Source organism: Nicotiana sylvestris, chromosome 2, assembly GCF_000393655.2.
Source record: "Nicotiana sylvestris chromosome 2, ASM39365v2, whole genome shotgun sequence".
NCBI lineage: Eukaryota > Viridiplantae > Streptophyta > Magnoliopsida > Solanales > Solanaceae > Nicotiana > Nicotiana sylvestris.
In genome coordinates this window covers 143,638,279-143,660,005 of record NC_091058.1, presented here as the reverse complement: position 1 = coordinate 143,660,005, position 21,727 = coordinate 143,638,279, and positions in this window count along the sequence as shown.

Genomic DNA, 21,727 nt, shown 5'->3' with positions numbered 1-21,727 from the left:
CGAGTGTTTCTTCTTCCTCTGACCCATAGATAACATCGGCTGGTTGGAAAGTCTGCTCCAAATGCGGTACTGGCTGCTCCAGCGGATAATAAGGACCACGCCATAGTGGCGACCAGTTGCTGAATTCCTCCCAGGTGTACTCGTATCCCAAACCGAAAGTGGTGCCGTGCTTTTTGAGTTTTATGGGCTCAGTGATTCCTTGGAGGTTCTTGCCAAGTCCTTTGCCAGGTTCATACCCACTCCAATTCAGTATGCTCTCGATTTTTTTATCCCACCATTTGTCTTTGTCAACAACAGCCCGTTCGATGTGGTGGTAAGTCACCCCTCCCAGCTTCTTTCTCCCCTCAATTGATGGAATGGTCTGGCAGCTGTATATAGTATTGCTACCGTCGCCGTGAATGATCACTTCCTGGTGATTCCATTCAAATTTTACTTCCTGATGCAGCATTGATGCTACGGCTCCAGCAACATGAATCCATGGCCTTCCCAACAACAAATTGTAAGATGCTGGCATGTCTATCACTTCGAAATCAACATCGAACCAAGTCGGTCCCATTTGCAAACACAGACTGATCTCTCGAATGGTGGACCTTGGGGAACCGTCAAAAGCTTTCACATTTATCGTTCCATCCTTTATCTCGTGCAATCCCTTATCCAACATCTTGAGTGTTACCAGCAGACAAATGTTGATACTGGAACCCCCGTCGATTAAGATCCTGGAGATGAAGTAGTCTTTGTATTGCACAGTGATGTGCAATGCTTTGTTGTGTCCTAACCCTTCAGGCGGTAGCTCATCCTCATGAAAGGTAATTTAGTGACTTTCCAATACCTGTTCGACCATGTTGGTCATTTCCCCACCAGTGATGTTGTTTGGCACGTATGCTTCACTCAGCACCTCCAACAGAGCATTCTTGTGTGCCTCAGAATTTTGTAGCAAAGCAAGTATGGAATTTTGTGCCGGTGTTTTGTTCAATTGGTCGATGATCGAGTATTCCTTGGCCTATATCTTTCTCCAAAGATCGTCTGGACCTATCTCAATGATGGGTAACCGATTGGAGGCCTGCTTTCTTGACTCAGCTAGGTGTTCCAGGGTATAAACCCTACCAGTTCTCGTCATACCCTGTGCGGCAACAGTTTCCTCGAACCTACCCTTGTCGTTTCTTCTTGCCTCGGCTGTGTAGTCCGATGGTATGGCATTTGTGTGGAAGGGTGTCATGGTTGACATCGTCACTGGAATCGACGTGACTATCTTCACTCCGAATGGAGCATGTGCCTTAGGTGGTAGAACGACAACTTCGAATGGTGGAGGTGCACTTACTGGAGACACGAATTTGACCTCAATTGGCATTGGTGTCTTTGCAGATGGCGTTGTTTCAAACTCCAATGGTACAGACATATTTACCTTGGCATCCCCAGAGGGCTGAATCTGGACCATGATTGGAATAATAGTAACTATTGGCTTCTTTGGGTCATCCCCTTCTGTGATCAAACCGATCGATCCCTGGGGATCCCAATCATCCTCTATTTCAATCATGTGAACGCCTCCACCCTTGTGGTCTGGTAGAGGGTTATTGCGGACATTCAGAGCGGGTTCCTTTGCCACGATAATCTTGTTGTCAATCAGAGCCTGGATCTTGTCCTTCAAGGAATGACATTCGTCTATGGTGTGCCCTTTCATGCTAGAATGGTATGCACAGGATTTGTTTGGATTAATCCACTGAGAAGGGTTCTCAGGGGTTACAGCAGGGATAGGGGTGACATAACCAGTAGCTTTAAATCTCTCATACAACTGGTCAATGGGTTCAGCAATAGCTATATACTATTTAGGAGGTCTACGTACAAAATTTGGTCGAGGTCTAGGGATGTTTTTGCATATAGGAGGTGATTGATAGTGGGACGGTTAAGCCTTGATGGCTAGGTAAACATGTGCAGGTTGGAAATATCTGGGTGAAGTAGGCTGATATGTGGGAGGCGGAGGTGATTGATAAGTGGGCGGTGGAGTTTGGTAAGAGGGTAAGGGTGCTTGGTAGTTTGGAGTAGGCTGATATGTGAGTGGAGATATTGGATAGGTTTGGTATTTGATAAGAGATTCGATTCTTTATGCAACCATTACGGCCCCTACGTCCTTTTCTTGGATGCACCACCAGACTGTAAGGCCTTATTGGTAGCTTGCAAAGCCTCGAAGTTCGTAACCATACCGCTTTTGATGCCTTCTTCGATTCTTTCACCCACCTTGATGATGTTAGAATATTTACGGCTCTCAATAAACATCAACCTTTCATAATACTGCGGGTCCTGAGCCTAGACAAAAAATTTGTTCACCTGTTCTTCTTCTAAGGCAGGCCTGACTTTAGCAGCTTTGGACCTCCAGCGAGTAGCATACTCGCGGAAAGTTTCTGTAGGTTTCTTCTTTAGATTCTTAATATAGAACACATCCGGCACATTCTCTCTGTTGAACCTGAACTTGTCCATAAAGTCGGACGCCATGCCTACCCAGTTTGACCATTTCTTCGGATCTCGGCTAATGTACCAAGATAGAGCATCTCCTTTCAGACTTCTCGTGAAAAGCTTCATGCATATTTTTTCGTCCTTCCCTACTCCAACCAGCTTGTCACAGTACGTTCTCAAATGGACTCTTGGATCCCCCGTACCATCAAACATTTTGAACATCAGAGTTTTGTACCCCTCGGGCAGTTCAACATCGGGTTGTATTTAAAGATCCTCATAGTTCAGCCCCTTAATTCCCTTGCTTCCTTCGGCGCCTTGGATTCGGCTAGTCAATTTCTTAAGTTCTTCCGCCAGGTTCCTAATGAGCGAGTCTTTATCATCAGACTCGGGTGTGCTTGAGATGTGTCGCATGGGGTGTGGCATGGTCTCCACGTAAATGGGAGTGTTGTGATGAGTGTGGAAGTGGTCATTTGTGGAGTTTAAGGGTTCTGGGACGAGCAGTTGAGTATTGTTAGAAGTATGGCTGGTGTTGTGTGATGGTGAGGAACGAGATGGTTTGGTCATTTTGGGATATTTTGTGGCGGTGTAGGGTTTTGAGCATTTGGAAAATTGACATCTGGAGTGGTGAGGTAAAATGATAGATTTTCCAGATTTCGAACCTGATCAAGTTCTTCTTGGAATTTTAGCAGCTTTTGTTCAAATTGGGATGCACTTTTCTTAGGAACCAGAGTACCATGACCATGAGTGACCTCTACCCGTTCAGTTGAGTTCTCCTTTCTGGCGTTGTTCAAATCTTCCATTTTTCCTTTGTTCTTATTTCTGACAAGACTAAGATGAGGAGTGGGTAGAGGGCCTCTGGATCTCATGGAATAAGATGATGTTGCTAGAGTGCACGAACTAACCTTTGGGGAAGGGGAATAAAGCAGAAAAGTAAAAACAAAAGGTAACAAGTTAGTGAGGATTATAAGAAAATGTTGCAACATTTAAACACATAATGCAAGAATGTAAATCGTGTCCTAATTTGGGAACCTCTTTGTGCCCGAGGCAGGCCTAGTGACAAGTTGATTTGGAGAACTTAAAATGCTAAATGCCTTATTTCATTGACTAAATAGATGAATCCCAAATCGACACTAAATAGCAGGAAATAAAGTTATTAATGGCCATTGGCCTTATTACATTTCTTAAAGCAAAAGAAAAACTCCTATCTATTTGGTCCCAGGAGGATGTTCCTCGGGTTGAATGCTCCCGTTGATCAAATCCTCCAGTTCACATAGGTTCACCAATAAAAATGCCTTTTCCAGGTGTTCTCCTTCGTTTCCCTCAGCATTCTGGCAGTCGGTGACTCTCTTCCTCACTTTTCCTTCTAATTCCAGCAGACTGTATTCCAGATACTCCAACTTTTCGCTAGCTCTGGCGGCCCTCTCTTTCCACTCATTGATTTGGTCATCTGATGGAAGACTCCTCCATCAGTCTGGCAAGAGTGGGGGCATACTAACCATACTAAAACTGGGGACCTCGTTCTTCATTTTCTGCAAGACAAACAAGGTAAGGACCTTACCACCACCCGAATCGACTATTTAATATCAACAATTAGCATAAAAGCATTTAGTTCTCCAAATAAATGCACAGAATGTGATAATGTCCATTTGGGTTTTAGGGAAACCCAGTGGACTTCTGACAAGGCTATCTTAAAGAGTCATTATGCAGACAACATAACTGACTCGGCTAGGCTGACCATGATGCATGCACAGTTTAAACAGAGTAAAGTTTCTATGGGTTTTAGACTGGTACCCTTGAGCGAACACCTCAAGGGGGAAAGGCACGGAAATGTCGACTACACCATTGATCGACTAGTTTTACCGCAAATACACTTTTTCTGGATTTGGGGGTGATAATATTGGAAGAGCGCAACCACTCATCATAAGCATTGCTATAGCACGAGTGGAGTATGATGTTGAACATGATTATGCAACAATTAAAGGCATGTTGTCACGTATTTGCACGTTAACAAAGCAGTAAATATGACAATTTCATAATTTAAAGCAGTAGTAAAGGAAAGAAACAAAAAGACAAGTTAGTTTGGCAATCGAAAAGGAAATTAAATGCTTAAAAGAAATAAACAAATAATTACGCATAAATTCACAACAATAGTCTGAAATGGTAAAAGCCTAATGATCCCCAGCACAGTCGTCATGCTGTCGCGCCCCCTTTTTCCTCACGGAGTCCGGATCTATGACATTTGGAGGGACAACTCGTTCCTTTTGGGGAACTGGGTTTGCATTTGAAGAGTCGCCACCTAATGATTAGGGTGAATTAGGACACCAAAAGAGTTTGATTTGAATGACCAAAGATTGGGTAAGGTCTTGAAATTATTCTAAGGGAAAGGTGTTAGGCACCCCTCAGAATCTACTAGTGTGGTTACAAGCCAGACAATTATTGTGAATTTGGAGTGCAATTAACATATAAGCAAATAATGCTCAAATAATAGGGGATTTCAATACATAATGGTTTGAAAGTAAACAAAGTTTGAAAGAAAAATTAGAAAAGTTGATTTTTTAAAATAAGGAGTTAAAAATGTTGAAAGAAATAAAGAACAAAGGAAAGGGGTCCTAGGTTTATTAAAAATATGGATCACCCCACCCAATGTCCGGTAATCACTCCTCAATGAGGGGCTACAAGTGACATTATCGTGTGGTCATCATATCCATATCTACCCTTCCCACCCCGTTAAGGTGTTTAAAGCGCGGATTGGTCTCGATTACTTATTGCATGCTATTACCCGTCTCATTCCTATCAGTCCCGGAGGTACTTAGGACTACTAATCCTAAAAAAAGGAGGGATATCAGACTTATTTGGAGTTTCAAAGATAAAAATTCTAAGGCGACATACAAAACACATACTGCATGTTAAGGGGAAACACATAAGCATATAAGGCTCAAGTACACCTCCTCAAACAAAACACATAAAATAGCATGTCTTACACATACTGCTTAGGTCTGATTTAAAATACTAAAGATAAGGGAGATGAGATTGTTGATGCAGTTTTAGTTTATTACATAACTCAAATAAGAAGTTCGAATCAGGCCTGCCTACTGGTTGTGGCAATTAACAGAAATAGATTAAGTTTATAGTTATTACTCTAATGCTTGCCTAAGTGTTTAGACGGTGTCCTATAGGCATGATATCTACTGAATTCAGAAGGTGATGAGACAGTAAAAATTCGGAATAAATTGTTTGAAATCCTATGTGCATACTTTGCTAAACCTTGTTAAGCGAGGGAATTAAGTTATTAAGAGAGAGGCAGAATGTACAAAATTAAAAGTTAGACTGATCGCAGGTTCTACAGATGGTAGTATCTACCACTACTGATTTTAGTCCCTAGGAGCATGATATCTAATATTGACTGTAACTGGAATGAATCAGATTTATTTAAAAGTCCCTATCGGTAGGATTTCTATGCGTTATTGATTTTAGATCCTTATAGACATGGCATCTAAATGCAGAAACTTATTTTAAACCTTATAGGCATGGTATCTAAATGCGGAACCAGATTTAAACCTTATAGACATGGTTTCTGAATGCATATGCATAATTAAAATAGTCCTATAGGCATGGTTTCTAAAAGTGATTCAATATGCATAATTAAATAGTCCTATAGGCATGGTTTCTACCCTTGACATGCATAAATACCCACCCTTTTTCACTATCCATCCCCAAATATTCATTACAAATTATGACAAACCAAGAATAAATACTAAATACATCAGGAAAATACAAAGAATTACAACTAGGGAAAGCCTGATTCTTGACTTCCTGTCAGAGTTATGAGATAACCAACTCAAAGACCATTGATCCAAAGCCTTTCTCAACTTGAGTGTGTCAGAGTTCCCTAAGCACTCAATGGAACCCCGGGCAGTGCTCACACCCAAGTTTCAAAACTAGAATAGGGACAAGAGCAGTGTAGAAGTGTCAGCCCTCAAATGTCCAAGTTCATAGGGAACTTATGGGTCCCAAGGCAAGGCTCACAAGAGGGGGGGGTAGAACTTAAATCTAAGAGAGAGTGGAAGTGTAGAAACAGAACTTTAAGAACTAAGGAAGTAAAGGAAAGCGAAAGGGGTGCTGGGAAACAGTTACAGAGTTGATAACATTACACAAAAAAGGTGTCAGGGTTGGGAACTTATTGCAGAGAGCCTATGTACTTAGGCAAGGTTCAGCTTTGGGCATGTACAATAATGGGAGATGCTGGCATGCTTATACGCCCACCAGAACATGCAATACTAGAGAAGACATAGAGGTTAGGATCTCACGGGATCAAGTTTGAGTCATGGACAACAATGCTCAATACCGTTATGCCTTAAACAAACCATCAATATCAAACACATTAGGATAGGGGTTTAGGATACACAATTCATAGATTCAGAATAGGAAGAAAGAAATTACAGCATGCTAGAATAGAGTACTGAATTAAACATAAGCAGTAGACAGACAAGAAGGCAAAAGTATTAAGTAAACATATTGTTGTGATGCTGAAATCTTAATCAGAACATACCAGCTCAAAGAAGAAAAATACAGTAACAACAGGTAGCAGGACTTTGAAGACAGGCCACACTATAAGTAGAAAGAGAGAATATTTCGAGTGTGAGTGAGTTTTTAGAACTAAGTGTATTCGTGTGTGTTTGTGTTAACGGAAGAGCAAGGTATTTATAGATTGAAAATAGGAAGAAAATAAGGCAAGAATCATAGTTTAGCAGTAATTATGGAACTATGTACCAATTAAATCAAATCAGTATCAAGGACATCCTTTAATTAAGGAGTTAAAATTAAACGGTAATATGCAAATACTAAATAAGGAAAGAGATCACATAAAGCTGAATATCACCAATAAGGATGTATCTTCATCATAGTACAAGTACATGGTAGGTAATAGAGACTAGGTTCATCAGATTCTAATCAAGGAAATGTCGGTAAGAATCAAATAATAATGTAACCAAGGTAAGGGAGTTAATCAAATTGAGTAGAAAAGGTAGGGATCGAAGGTTCAAAGGAAAGTGTTCAAATTGGTCCAAGAAATAGGGAAATCAGTAAAATAAGGAAAGAATCAATTACTTAATACACGAGTGCAATCAGAATTACAAAAGGAGTGGTTTGAAATCAGTCCGCAATTGAAGGTCATTTTAGAGGGAAATTTAGCATATAAAAGATTGCATAAACATTAGGCATGCGAGGCTGAACTTATGACAAAGAGAAGCATCATGCAATAACAATCACAAATCTAGTAAATTGTGAACTATCGAAACATGGTAGTCACATAGGTCAATTTCAGTAACTTAGTAATAGAGAAAAGAGTATCAAATAGCGTGTAAAGGGTCAAGTGAAAAGGCCCTTCTGAAAAGTATAGCCTAGTTTCAATGATAGCAAGAAGTCAAAACCACTTGAAGAAATAGATGCTGAAACAAAAGGGTTTCAAATCAAGTCGAGCAACTTCAAACAAGTGAAATAGCTTCAAAAACTTGCATAAGCCCCAAATAAATTAGAGTTTTGAAACCAATAGAATTCAGATCATGACGAACAAGTAAATCACATAGCAAATAGTCTCAGAACTCGAATGAACCCAAATTTTTTGGGTTTTCAACACAATCAAGTCTAGAGATGAAAAAACAAATAAATCAATCAGATACTTAACAAAAAAAGATTCAAAAACCTCAAAAGAGACTAAGACATTTGACATGCAAACTCCAGTAGAAGAACGACATAAGGAAACATAGCAGAACATGTTGAAAATCAGAGAAAGCTTCAAAAATAACTTAACAAGTGTAAATGAAAATTTGGTTGAGATTGACTCTAGTTCGGGGGAAAAAAGAGGATGTCAACATCCAAGAAAAATTCCAAGTTGGAGGTTTCAAGTCACATTCCAAGCATTTTTCAACATTGGAATTATGTGGTGATATGAAAGTTGAGCCACATGAGTCAATGAAGGATTGCGAGGAGGAAAGGCAACAACCATACATCTTACAATTTGAGGGAACAAGAAAGCAAAATAACATTCCTCACATGAGAGTCAAGAAGTGCAAAATAAAGAATTTGAGGCTTGGCTTGATCATCAACTCACCACCCCCCATCGCTCGTGGTCACAAGCTTGATTCCAAGTTGGGTGCCCAGTTCATATCGTCCAAGTGGCAAGAAAAAGTGGTAAAACTATTTTGCGTCATGCCACAACGTTAAATGCGACGCTTGGTGGGAGGCAATTCTTCGTTTTTCAAAATTTTGAAGTCATTTTTGAAATTTTCTTTTTCAGAATAGCTTAGAATATTATTTTTGACTAATCTGCTAAGTTTTAGACTTTAGGAGTTGATTTAAATAGGTCGGAGTGATCCGGAGGACAAAAACCAGTAGCTGGAAAATCTGTGCATCAATCTTCTAGTGTAACCACATCTACGGATTTTTGACCGCAAATGCAGTCACACAGAAGCGGTTTTGACACCGCATAAGTGGCAATTTCCGCAGAAGCATTCCTTTGGCCGCATATGCATCTCCGCAGAAGCGGAAATATACCGCAGATGCGGAAGTCGAGTAGGTAAAAAAAAAAGATATCTGTATACTCTGCATACTGCTCTTTGCCCAGGTATCCTCTGCATCTGTTCCCCCAGCCCTAACTCCCCCAGCTCTAACAATCTCAAAAAATCCACTTCTCCTGATCTCTACTTCTCTAGCACAAGACACCACATGTATCTCCCATATACTCCTCTCTCTCCTATTTCTCTTTTCTATTCTTTTCTTTCTTTCTCTCTTCTTCTTCATTGCAACAGCCCCACAATTTTTTTTATTTGATGTTTCTATTTTTGGTTTAATTACTGTTAGCTTTAAGAAGTGAGGGACATTGGTTGAGAAATTCATGTTTGCGCTGCTACTGTTGAATCAAATTTGTGGGAAATTTGAGTACCCAAATTGTGTAAATAAGAGGCCATTTTAAACCGTTTGCAAGGTGTTTGACAAATTGTTTAAAAGAAATTTTCTTACTAAATACCACAAAATCGATCTTAATAGAATCAGAGTTTTATGTAGTGCACTAATTTAGAAGTCTTGAGTATAAATTAGGTGCCAAAATCGCGTTAATAATTGAAAGATATAGAGCAAAATCTGGGCGTTTTTACCCTTGTCTGAGAACCGCAGATACAGAACCACACTTCCCTAAGGCCCATAAACCGCTGAATTCCCTCTTAAATACCCCAAAGCACCACAATCGAGACACCCAAAGGACTGACTGAAGCATCTCCCCCTGTTTGTAGATCATCCGGGAATGCTTTTAACATCTATTACACTTTTGAACGAAGTCTTTCGCATCCTTTTCTATCTTGTTCCAACAATAACCAGCCTTGATCAATTTCCTAACCAACAATTTTGCTCCTGAATAGTTTCCGCAAGTACCCTCGTCGACTTCTCTCATGATGTAATCGGTCTCCTCGGTACCTAATCATCTCGGTAATGGTTCGAAAAATGATCTTCGATATAGTCTTCTTTCGATTAAGCTAAACCTGGCAGCTTAGTTCGAAGGGCCCTTGATTCTTTGGGATTTGATGGCAATTTCCCTTTCTGATGATAGTCTATGTATTTGTTTCCTCAATCCCAAGTCAATATTTTTGAGTTTACCTCGGCATGACCTTTCTCTATCAGCGAGCTCATCAATTGCACCAACGTTTCGGAATTGAAACGTCGGAGTCGACCGATAACCCTAGATTAGCCAACGCATCGGCCTCGTTATTCTGATCTTGAGGCACATGTTGTGGTGTCCATTCCTTGAAATGATGTAACGTCACTGGTAACTTATCCAAGTATCTCCGCATCCGGTCTTCTTTACTTCAAATGTCACGTTAACTTGGTTGACAACAAGGAGGGAATCACACTTGGCTTCAATCACCTCATCCCTTAGGCTCTTAGCTAGTTCTAAACTTTCAATCATAGCCTCGTATTCGGCTTCATTTTTAGTCAATTTCGCAGTTCTAATAGAATGCCTTATTACATTACCCGTGGGTTGTTTTAATATGATTCCTAACCCGGGCCCTTTTGCGTTAGAAGTACCTTTTGTGAACAGGGTCCAGATCCTTCAGCTAGACCCCGAGGCAAGTAATAATTCTTTCTCGGTCTCCGGGATCAAGGCCGGTGTGAAGTCGGCCACGAAGTCTACCAAAATTTGAGATTTTATAGTTGTTAAGGGTTTGTACTCAATATCGTACCCGCTAACTTTAAAAGGCAATTTTTAGCAGACCCGAAAGCTTGGGTTTATGCATAACATTCCATAGCGGATACGATGTTACGACGCATATAGGGTGACAATGAAAGTATGATTTTATTTTACTAGATTCTCTTAATAAGGAAAGCGCTAATTTCTCTAGGAGCAGATACCTCGTTTTGGCATCACCTAGGGTTCTACTTACATAATTGTAAGGCCCCGTAATTTTTTCCTAAAAACCCAGATTCCGTGATGCCAAAGTAGGCGTAGAGGTTAATAGTAGTAGAAATTCTTCACGACAAGCTTGTGAGCCGTGGTTCGGAATTTTTGGATTGAACTGTACGATGGGGAGCTAAAAGAAATATTTTTGCAGAAGTATGCATTTTTGCGGTCCATTATGCGGCTGCATAATCACTCTGCGGGCCGCAGAATGGCTGTAGAGTGAAGTAGTCTTTTTGGCCAATTTTAGGTCAGTTTCGCGGCCAATTATGCGACTGCATAACCATTTTGCGGGCCGAACTTTGATTGCATAATCGTCCTTGGATTTTTGCGGAGGGATGTTCTACAGCGCATTCTGCAACCGTAGAACAGGTCTGCAGCTGCATAACGGCTGTAGAGTGAAACAGACTAGGACATTTCTCAGGGCCACCTTTTGCGGTCATTTCAAGGGCCACATAATCATTATGCCTATTCCAGAGCTTCATTTTTGGGGTTCTTAAACCCGACCCTATTTCATTAAAACACCCACCTTAGACCATTTTGAGCCTATATTCTGATATCTTTAGAGTGAGAAAGAGAGTCCTAGAGGAATAAAGTGTTCTTCATAAAATATTTCTCTTCAATTATTGCTTAAAACTTGAAGATTATCAAGAGAGGCACCTAGGTCTTCTTCCCAAGAGGTAAGGTTCTATCACCCAAACTCCTAATTTCAAAATGTAACTAAATGGGCCATTAGTAAGTAATTCATGGGGATGAGAGTGCTTGCCTTGCATGTATGTATTCTTAAGGTATGTGGGAAGGTTGTGAGTTAAAGATGGAAAAGAATGGGGTGCGGTTTGGTGTAGTCTTTCATAAATAGGGCCATGAAACCTTAATGCACACATAGTGTTTGATAAAATGCTCAAGTGAGCTCGAATCATGATCGCTTTCCTAATTTATTTGGTTCAATTTTGCTATATTATTAAAATAGATTGAAGTTGCTAATATTCCGGAACATCTTAAAGTTTAAAGGAGCTCAATCGAGGTATGTATGGCTAGACCCCCTTCTTCTTAGAATCGAAACCCTTGGTGTTCGTGTAGTTGGTGTAAGTCCCGAAATTGATCATACTAGAATTGGCTATCCCTAATATGTTGTGTTGAATGATATATGTTCAATATTTGTTCTAAATACTTATCATGTCATCTTGCCCTTTTGAGGATGTGTGTGAAAATGTGAATATGTGTTAAGAAAGGTTAAGATTTCATGTCAAAAATCGAATAAAGGTTGTTATGCCAATTTGTATGAAAAGCCTCTATGTGCTTAGGATTTTTCAAGTTTTTCCCTTATGTGTACAAATGCCTTACATGATAGGCCTCATTGTTGCTGATGATGATGTTATTTGAACGTGTAAAAAGGGAAATTTGAATGGTGAAATACGGCCAGGTGCCAAGAATGACTTAGTAAATGAAGCCACTCGTGCCAATGATTGAAAGATGGGAAATAAATATGAAGCGAGATGATTGATGGAAAGGTTGATGTCTCAAGTGAGATATCCTAGCCGATCGGGCCGTGATCGGATGCCATGCCGCACATATGGTGGTAATTGTGCTGGAAATGATTGATTGAAATTGTGGATATGGTTGGTGTCTCAAATGAGATGACATAGCCGATCGGGTCAAGATCGAACTTCGTGTAAGGACACAATGGTATTGTGGATTGTGGCATATGGCACTAAAGATTACCCAACCTAATAAGATGAAAATTGACTTGAGAACTTATGTGATACTTACTTGATGATTTCATATTATTTGAAACTCTTATTGAACTCATGACTATTTTTCCCCTGGTATTATTTTTCATTCTATTGAGATGGTGTTTTAGCTTTACATTCTAGTACTATTCGACAGTACTAACGTCCCTTTTGCCCTGGGTGCTACATCTTTAAATGGATTTAGGTAGTTCCATAACAGACAGTGTTGATCACAGTTAGTGGTGCATCCTCTTCCTAGCAAACTCTGTGAGCCCCGTTTCATCCCGGGGTTATGTATCGTATCTTTTGTTCATATTTTTACCATGTTTTGAGGTATAGTCGGGGCCTTGTTGCCTACATTATCATAACTACCTTTTATATCTTTAGAGGCTCCGTAGACATTATGTAGGTTGTCTATGGATGCTAGAAAGGTCAGTCGGATTATGTTGTGTTTTGGACTCTTGTTCCACTAAATCGTAAAGTGTATATATTTTGGGAACTTAACAATAATGTAGAAAAATGAAATGAATTAGTAATGTTTATATATACGATTCTTATACTGTTTAACTACTGGAAACGCATCTTCTCTCGATCATAAGCGAGTTGGGTAGAAAGTGTCTAACAAGCTTTCTCGATCGGGTCGACTCGGTTGAGAGAAGGTCGCACTCCCTGAGGTTGGGGCATGACAATAATAGATAGGAAATTGCATACCTTCTTCTTCTCGGACTAGGACACCACTTACCTCTACCTTGGAGACTACCAATTAGAGGTATAATTTTTCGTTTGCCTTCGCGGTGTGCAGCAAATGAGGACTTGATAAGTATCGTTTGAGTTTTTATAGGGCTTATTGACATTTCGGGGTCCAAAAGATGTAGTTCTTCTTATTTAGTAATGAGAAAAATTGGTGGCTTTTATCCGATGACCTCGAAATAAATCGGCCCAATGCGGCTATCTGCTCGGTCAGTCTCTGTACCGCCTTGATATTGTCAACCATGGTGATATCTTCTATGGCTTTTATATTATCCAGGTTGATCTCTATTCCCCGGTTAGATACCATGAAGCCAAGGAACTTGCGTGAGCCGACTACGAAGGCACACTTCTCCAGTTCAGCTTCATGTTGTATTTCCTCAGTATGTCGAAGGTTTCCTGCAAATGTTTCAAATGGTCCTCTACTTGTAGGGACTTAACTAACGTAGCGTCAATATAAACCTCCATTGATTTCCTTATATGTTCCTCGAACATTTGGTTAACTAGGCGTTGATATGTGGCACCGACATTTTTTTAACTCGAAGGGCATCACATTATAACAATAGGTGCCAAATTTAGTTATGAAAGAAGTTTTCTCTTGGTTGCCCCGATCCATCCGTATTTGGCTGTACCCGGAATAGGCAATCGAGAAAACTCAGTGTCTCGTGCCCAGCAATTGCATCGATCATTCGATCGATGTTAGGATAAGGAAATGAATCCTTCGGGCATGCCTTATTCAAGTCCTTATAATCTACACACATTCTAAGCTTGTATTCTTTTTTAGGTATGACTACTATGTTAGCTAGACAATTCGGGTATTTAATCTCCCGAATAAAACCTATTTTTAAGAATTTAGATATCTCGTCTTTGATGAATGTGTGTTTGATTTTGGATTGCGGCCTCCTCTATTTTTTGATCGGGTGGAATTTCGGATCCAAGCTCAATTTGTGAGTTGTTATATCTGGTAGGGTCCCTGCTATATCTAAGTGGGACCAGGCAAAATAATCGGTATTATCTTTAAGAAAATAAATAAGTTCTTTCCTGAGATCGGGGGCTAATCCCGTGCCTAGGTATACATTTCTGAATAGTAGGTGCTCGATCAATATAACTTTTTCTAGTTCCTCGATCGTCGACTTGGAGGCATCGGTATCATCGGGTGCCACGAAGGATCTCGGGACCCCGAAGTCATCTTCCTCATTAGTTGGGTGTTCCTCTTGTTTTTCTGGCCCGCTCGGAGTCGAGATCGATGATTTCTATTTGGTGCCTTTCTCTTCGACCTGTCCCCCACTTTTTGATATCTTGATTGTGGGCACTAGGCTCACTTCCTCGATAGCGAACATCTCATTTGCGGCCAATTGTTCCCCGTAGACCGCTTTGATTTTACTTGGGGTTGGAAACTTTATCTCTTGATGCAAGGTCGACGGCACCGCTCTCATACTGTGGAACCCATGGTCTCCCGAACAAGGCCATATCCCCTTTCAATCACGTAGAATTTTGTCTCGTGGGTGGTTCTGTCTGTGTTGATCGATAGGGTGATTTCACCCTTTATTTTCTCGCATGCCATATTGAACCTGTTCAATACTCGAACTGCTGGTACAATCTGATCTGGAAGCCCCAGTTGTTCCACGACTCTCTAGTGGATGATGTTAGCCGAGCTACCTAGATCAATTAACACACTCTTAACTCGAGATTTATTAATAAGTACAAATATTATTAGTGCGTTGTTATGAGGTTGAATGATGCCCTCGTTGTCCTCGTCGCTGAACGAGATGGATCTCTCCGGTACGTAGTCTCCAGTTCATTTTTCTCTTGTGATAGAAACTTTGGTGCATTTTATCATTGGCCCTTGTGGGACATATACTCCTCCAATGATCATGTTAATCACATGTTGAGGTTCTTGCTGCTCAATTTGTTTGTTGGCGTCCCTGTTTTTAGATTTTTTTAGCCCACTCACTTAGGAATTCCTAAAGATGCCATTGTTGAATAGACGAGCCACTTCTTCCATTAATTGTCTACAATCCTCGGTCTTATGACTATGAATACAGTTATATTCACATATCAAGTTGGGATCCCTCTGAGCTGAATCAAACTGGAGTGGCCTTGGCCATTTGGTCTCCTTAATGCGACTGATGGCTGACACTATACTCACTACATCCATATTGAAATTATATTCTGATAGTCTCGAGGCATATCTTCCCCGGAGTGATCTGTCAAAACCATTTCTATTCACCAAACCTCAGTTACTGGGACCCTGGTCACTTCTTCTATCGTTCCTGATCGATTGGCGATTGGATTTGTTTCCCCTTCTATCAGAGTTGTATGGCTGGTATCGATCTCGGGGTGGTCTTGGTTCCTGATCCACAATCCGTTTAGACCTGTCGTTCACTATATTAGGGTAAACAGACCCCGATGGAGCTCCTAGTTGATCATCCTCGACTCTGATCTTTGACTGGTACCTGTTGTGGACATCGACCCAGGTGACCGTAGGGTATTCTTCCAAGTTTTGCTTCAATATTTGAGAAGAAACCGAACTTTGGGGACTGAGTCCTTGAGTAAACGCCTGAAAGGCCCAATCGTCTACGACCGGGGCAGGTCCATCCATTTCATCTGGAACATCGATACGAATTCTCTAAGCATCTCGTCGTCCATTTTCTTGACCTTAAACAGGTCCAAATTCCTTGTCTCAACTTTGATAGTGTCAGTATGGGCTTTAACAAAGGCATCTGCAAGCATGGCAAATGAATCAATAGAATTTGGAGGTAAGTTATAATACCATATCATTCCTCCCTTGTATATGGTTTCCCCAAATGTTTTCAGCAACACCGACTCGATCTCGTTGTCCTCGAGGGTTTGTCTTTTATTGCACACTTGTAGGAGGTTATATACTCGTTTGGATCTGTAGTTTAGTTTTATTTGGGAATATCGGGCATTCGAACCTTTTCGGAATTGGCTTCAGTGCCGCGCTCGGGGAAAAAGGTTTCTGAGTGAACTTTTTGGAATCTGGTCCTTCAATATCGGAGGCGCTCCTAGGATCTGATCGACTCCCGAGTTGTAAGTTTCCACCTTCTTGTCATTTTCCTCAATCTTCTTTTAGTTGGACACCACCCATTTTTTCAATGCTTCAAGCTTTTCCATTACCTTGGAAATTTCCCTAGGTCCTAACCCATCTGGTTTTGTGACAATCCGTTCTTCTCTCCGAGTATCTTCTCCAACCCGCTCAGGTTCGGCCATGTTCTGTGCATGATTTTGACTCTGCAGTTGTGCTATTGCCACTTGCTGAGCTTGTAACATTTCAAAAATCAAATGTTAGCTAACTCCATCGCCTCCCCCCTTGGGTGCTTCTCGAGCCGATGGTTAGGGTGCCTCGTGAATGCTGTTTTCGGGATCAGTCGATAGGTTGATATTGATAGCACCTTGTGAATTGGTGTCAACTGGTTTAGCGATTGAAATGCCATTATGTCAACAAACAATTGAATTAAAGGAAAACAAGGCGATCGAACCAAGTGTGATGAAACAATTAAGCCTGGCTTTAAGTTTGAACGCTTAAACCGTTTTCGATTGAGCCATCGAGATGAGCTCGGTTGCAACTACAGAAATGAACAACTGAAGAACACTTTGAACAATAGCTAGAAGACAAAATAAACTTTATTGCTTTGATGTGCATGCCAACAATGGTCTTAAAAATGAAAAGGTTCTCCCATTTATATAGTAGGGATCTACAGTTGATATCGGGCATGATACGCACCGTAATATCCGGTTGATGACAGATATTTAGGCTCCTCGTTCACCCTCTCTAACCGGCTTCCCTTAATCCTAATTTTTTGCTTTGATTGGCATCGATTCTTCCCATGTTTGGCCATTCTCGATTCTTGACGTGTCATTTTTCCCCCTAGGCTCTAATCTATGGGACCCCTCGGCCTTATCTGAGCCATGGTCGAACCACGTTGTCTCTTGTTTTTTAATCAGGAAATCGGGACTGATTTTACCCGTACATAATATACTACTTCATTAAAATACTCTTTACTTCTACTTAATATTTATTGAACTAAATTGCATTTCATCTTTCATTATATACTAGGGTATGGGATATATATATATATATATATATATGTGTGTGTGTGTGTGTGTGTGTGTGTGTGTGTGTGTGTGTGTGTGTGTTGGTTTTATAGAAGGATCATACATTTGTTTCATCTTAAAAGAAAGAAGGAAAAGGATGTACAATTTTCATAATGTTGAATTTTTCTTCAATTTTTAGATTTTCATTTTGGAAAATTCCACAATAACATACCAAGTATAATCCCGCATAGTGAGGTCTTGGAAGGGTAGTGTATACGCAGACCTTACCCCTACCTTGTAGAGGTAGAGAGACTATTTCCAATAGATCCTAGGCTCTGGAAAGCATAAGCACCAAATAATAAAAAGAAAAACAAGAAGGGACAACACCGAGAAGCCATGTAAAAGCAACATTAATAAAGATAGTAAGATGATTGAAATGTAAAAAATGACAGGTAGTCAAAGAAACCTAATACCAATGAAATGCAAGAGTACGTATTAATACTATCGGTATGAATAATCTAGACACTTAACCTACTATCCTAATCATCGACCTCCACACTTTCTTCTTCTTCTTCGGCCTACCTCTACCTATCCTAAGGCCCTCCAATGTCAACCCATCACACCTCCTTACCGAAGCGTATGTGCTTCTCCTCCTCATATGTCCAAACCATCTAAGCCTTGCTTCCCGCATCTTGTCCTCAATAGGGGTCACACCCACCTTGTCCCGAATAACTTCATTCCTAATCTTATCTAACCTGGTGTGCTCGCACATCCTTCACAAAATCCTCATATTCGCTACCTTCATCTTCTGTACACGGGAGCTCTTGACTGACCAACACTCATCCCCATACAACATAGTCGAACTGACCACCACTCTATAAAACATACCTTTAAGTTTTGCTGGCACCTTCTTGTCACACAAAACACCAGAAGCAAGTCTCCATTTCATCCATCCCACCCCAATACAATGTGTGACATCTTCGTCAATCTCCCCATCCCCTCTGTATAATAGATCCAAGGTACTTAAGACTTCCCCTCCTAGGGATGACTTGTGAATCCAACCTCACCCCCCTTCCATTCCCTAAGTTGCACCACTAAACATACACTCCAAGTATTCTGTCTTGGTCCTGCTCAACTTGAAACCTTTAGACTCCTAGGTTTGTGTCTACACCTCTAACCTAGTGTTAACACCATCTTGCATCTCGTCAATTAAAATAATGTCATCTACAAATAACATGCACCACAACACATCCCCTTAGATGTGGCGGGTCAGTACGTCCATCGCTAAGGGAAACAAAAAGGTGATGAGTGTCGACCCCTGATGCAACTTCATCACGATCGGAAAATAATCCGAGACCTCCCACTATCTTCACCCGGGTCTTAGCTGCATCAAATATGTCTTTAATCACCCTAATGCAGGCCACATGTACCCCTCTAGCCTCTAAACATCTCTACATAACCTCCCTTGGGACTTTATCATAAGCTTTTTCTAAGTCTATGAACACCATATGCGAGTCCTTCTTCCTCTCCCTATATTGTTCCATCAATCTCCTAACAAGGTGAATGACTTCCATAGTCAAGCGCCCAGGCATAAACCCGATCTGGTTCTTGGAAATAGACACACTTCTTCTCACCATTAACTCCACCACCCTCTCCCACACCATCATAGTATGACTAAGCATCTTAATACCTCGATAGTTATTGCAATTTTGGATATCACCTTTATTCTTGTACAAAGGAACCATTATGCTCCATCTCCACTCTTCTGGCTTCTTTTTTGTCCTAAAATGACGTTAATAACCTACTAAGTTACTCCAAGCCCTCCCTGCCCACACTCTTCCAAAACTCCACCAAGATTTCATCTGATCCGGTCGCTCTGCCCCTGCTCATCTTTCGCATAGCCCCCACAACCTTCTCAACTCTAATTTGCCTACAATACCCAAAGTCCCAATGACTCCCAGAGGATCCCAAATAATCCAAAACAGTATTTTTGTCCCCCTCCTTATTCAAGAGACTATGGAAGTAAGTCTTCCATCTCCAACGGATATGCGCCTCATCCAACAAAACTCTACCTTCTTCGTTCTTAATTCACTTCGCTTGATCCAAGTCATGGGCCTTTCTCTCTCACCTTAGCTAGCCTAAATAGCCTCTTATCCCTGCATTTACCCTCAAGTTCTTCATATAAATTACTAAGCGTTGCAGTCTTAGCCGCCTTAACTGCTAACTTCGCCTCCTTCCTAGCCAACTTATACTGCTCCCTATTTGACCTATTCTCCTCCTCGTCAATTCTTTCCACTAGCTTCAGATACGTCGTTTTCTTGGTGTTCACCTTCCTTATACCTTTCCATTCCACCACTAGGCTCCGTTGTGACCACCATAGTAACCCTTCGAGACCCCTAAAACCTCTCTGATAGCTTCCTTAATACACTGCCTGTCGTGGTCCACATAACGCTCGCATCCCCACTACTCATCCAAGCCCCCATAGTCAACAACTTAACCCCTAACTCCTGCCCTCTGTCTTCAGTCAAGGATCCCCAATTGATCCTAGGTTAGCCATACACCGCTCTCTTCCTCTTCTTCCTCGTGATCCCAAGGTTCATGACTAGGAGCCTATGAAGGGTCATGAGGTTCTCACTCAGGATGACCTTGCAATTCGTGCAAAGACCTTTATCGAACTTCCTGCATAGTAGATAATCAATCTAGGTCCTAGCCACCAAGCTCAGAAAGGTGACCAAGTGTTCCACCTTATTCGAAAAATTCGAGTTTGCTATCACCAAATCAAAAACTCTAGCAAAATCCAGCAGTAAAGTTACCCCTACATTTCTATGTCCAAAACTGAAACCATCATGCACATCATCATATCCCCCAGGCGTCGCTCCAATATGGCCATTGAAATCTCCTCCAATGAAAACTTCTCAGTGTGCGGAATACCACACACCATCTCATCCAAATCCTCCCAGAATTTCCTTTTGACTTCCTCATCCAAGCTTGCTTGGGGTGTGTACACACTGATTATGTTCAAAGTAAATCCACCAACAATTAGCTTAATACTCATCAGCCTATCTCTAACTATCCTAACCTCTGCCACTAATTTCCGGAGGTTCTTATCAACCAAAATACCAACCCCGTTTCTTCCCCCTACGCTCCCAGAATACCATAGTTTAAACTCGTCTGCATCCCGCGCCTTACCTCTTATCCATCTAGTCTCCTGGACACAAGCTATATTAATATTCCTCTTTTAGAGAATCTTCGCTAATTCTATGGACTTCCTAGTTAAAGTTCCTATTTTTCAAGACCCAATTCTCAGCATGGTGGCTCCCTTAGACCTCTTACCCTCCAGCACCCAATCCTCCGCAATGACTCCCCTCCCCTCTTGACGACAAGACCTTACCCTATCATCGTTCACCAAAGCTACTATAATCTAAGGGACACTACACAGGCACTACCCTAAAATAAGCGACAAATTTACAAATAAAAAAATCAACAAAATATAATCTATAACTAAAAGGCACAAAAACAGGCGCGCGTGTTAAAATTCATGAACTAAAGGGAATATATCCTACAACTAGCAGTCACAAAAACAAGCAGAACTACTATACTATAAACTAGATAAGTGGTATAGCGAAAGCACAAACAAACAAGCAAAGGTTCAAGATAAAATTATAAATGGTAATCAAAGTTCTTGCTAATGTAATTAGTAATAGTGAATAAGGACAAGATCAAATAAGCAAGAAATAAGATATTATTAATGGTAAAATAGCAAATTATCAAGATAAAGAAGAAACGATAAAACCTGGTTTGCTACGCCTGAAGATCTGTTGTCAGAAGCAATAGAAATTTGTCGTTCATTCTTGAGCCTCAATCCCTGGAAGGAAACGCACGCGCCGGAAAACTTGATGGACAAAGGCACATGTGGTTGGATCTTCTCTAGAAGGTTGACTGATTTCGACTTGGGTCTGCCGCTATGTCCCCACACAAATGCAGGATGCGATGGGGAGGGGAATAGAGGGAGAGCAACACAGTATTGACTCCTACCAATCACCGGAGAGAGAAGAGAAGAAGAAGACGGGAAGAATGGGGAAGAAGAGAAAAAGATAAGGTTGGAGAAATCAAGAGAGGGAGGAGAACTTAAGGTTAGAGGCCTTACTTGTGTTGTCGACAGTAATTGTTGAAGATAGTGGTGAAGGTAGACGGTGTTAGAGAGAGAGAGAGTAAGAGAAAGACCAACCTTTTGGAAAAGTCTACATGCTAAACTTTTCTCTAGCTTCTTTATGCCTTTTCTTAATATATATATATATAT